Source organism: Sturnira hondurensis, unplaced genomic scaffold (genome assembly GCF_014824575.4).
Source record: "Sturnira hondurensis isolate 20B ecotype Veracruz unplaced genomic scaffold, ASM1482457v3 Scaffold0014384, whole genome shotgun sequence".
NCBI lineage: Eukaryota > Metazoa > Chordata > Mammalia > Chiroptera > Phyllostomidae > Sturnira > Sturnira hondurensis.
In genome coordinates, this window is record NW_028087015.1 from 39,246,346 (window position 1) to 39,248,399 (window position 2,054).

The 2,054-nt window shown below is 39.7% G+C and overlaps 1 pseudogene; it reads left to right on the plus strand.

Annotated features, from left to right (window-relative positions):
• Nucleotides 1-746: 746 nt before the first annotated feature.
• Nucleotides 747-1,747, plus strand: LOC118998581 (transcription initiation factor TFIID subunit 9-like; annotated as a pseudogene).
• The last annotated feature ends 307 nt before the right edge of the window (nucleotides 1,748-2,054 follow it).

A 2,054-nucleotide genomic window follows, 5' to 3' on the forward strand; every position in this document is an offset into this window, starting at 1 on the left:
GTAGTCAAAATTTTAAATTTTGTTATTCTAGGAACATAATAGTTTTTCAGAGCTGGCAACTGATAGTTCTTTCTGCCATTACCCTGCACATTTCAGTACTAAAGAGAAGGCCACTGTGAGCTGGCACATTTAATAATGTCACCAATGGTTGGTGCATAGCAGAGTGTAATTCAGTCAAGGGTTTCAGCACTGTGTTTTCCAGGAGGGGCTTTTTATCCAAGATCCATAATGTTAGCAAATCTCAAAACCCTTTATCTTTGCTGAAAAGGACTGGTAGCTATGGTAATAATTTCAATGAGCTTTTTATTTAAAATGATAGCTTCTGTAAGAGCTCCCAAGACTATAAGGAATTGTTTTAATACAGAATTTTTTAGGAAGTTTATGATTTTAAAATTGGATTAATGAAAACAAAATGTGTCCTGTGGGCCCATTTTCCTCTGACACCTTGTTATATGATTTATAGTCCATATTTCTTATGTCTGGAAAAGATGTTTCATTGTGGATGTTATGGTTCACAACTTGGGTACTTTTCATGAAATTTTAAGGTGGCAAGAGTTTACACAATTGTTTAAATTTATCTTAAAAAAAGTGAATCCCTGCCTTGGACTCTGGCAATGAAAGTGTGTCATAGTAGGCCTGGTAACCAAGGGTTGGTGGTTGGAAAGTGGAGGTGGGTCGAGAGCGCATCGCAGGGCCCCCGGGGCCAAAGGCGCTTGCTGCTGCCCACCCCATCCGGCCCCAGCCCTTGCACCGAGGTTTGCAGAGCCATCGCGGTACACCAGGGGTGGGAAAAACAGCACTAGACAAAGAACTTGCAGCAAGATCAGAACCGAAATATGTTAATGTGGGTGATTTAGCTTGAGAAGTCTGATCCCCAGATATCATGGAGTCTGGCAAGGTGGCTTCTGGCAAGATGGCTTCTCCCAAGAGCATGCCAAAAGATGCACAGATGATTGCACAAATTCTGAAGGATGTGGGGACTACAGAATATGAACCAAGAGTCATAAATCAGATGTTGGAGTTTGCCTTCCGATATGTGAGCACAATTCTAGATGATGTGAAAATCTATTCAAGCCATGCTGAAAAAGCCACTGCTGGTGCAGATGATGTGCGATTGGCAATCCAGTACCGCACTGACCAGTCTTTCACCTCGCCTCCCCCAAGAGATTTGTTATTAGGTATTGCAAGGCAAAGAAATCAAACCCCCTTGCCGTCGATCAAGCCATATTCGGGACCTAGATTGCCACCTGATAGATATTGCTTGACTGCTCCAAACTATAGACTTAAGTCTTTGCAAAAAAAGGCAGCTACTTCTGCAGGAAGAATAACAGTTCCATGGTTAAGTGTCAGTTACTAGCAGACCAAGTACTCCCACACCGGGCACACCAACCCCACAAACCATGTCCGTTTCAACTAAAGTAGGCACTCTGATGTCCCTCACGGGGCAAAGGTTTACAGCACAGATGCCCACTTCGCAGTCCCCAGCTGTAAAAGCAATTCCTGCAACCTCAGCCATTCAGAATGTTCTGATTAATCCATCATTAATTGGGTCCAAAAACATTCTTATTACCACTAATGTGGTGCCATCACAAAATACTGCCAGTGAATCATCAAATGCGTTGGAATGAAAACATGACGATGATAATGACGACTGTGATAATTTGTAATCGAGCTCTGATGCGTGTAACATGTATACTTGATGTTGAATCCACTGTACTAAGGTTAAACATGCATGCTGGGCGTTTTCAAGTTGTGTTTTTGAAACAAATAGTATTCAATGAGTAAATACAGTAACCATAGTTGTTAATTGAGATATTGTATTTTCTTTAATAGAATTCCTAATGGTTTTTCATCAGCCTTTAAGTATAAGAAATAAAGTTGCTATTCATCAAAAAAAGTGAAGAATTCACTTTTTCTTTAAAATTTTCTTTAAAAAAATTTTTTTTAAAGAAATTATGGCCAAATAGAATTAAGTAGCTGAATACCAGTCTAACTAGTTTTCTTATTTAAATTGTTACAATCCTGATTTGATTTAGAAAGGATATCATGATCTT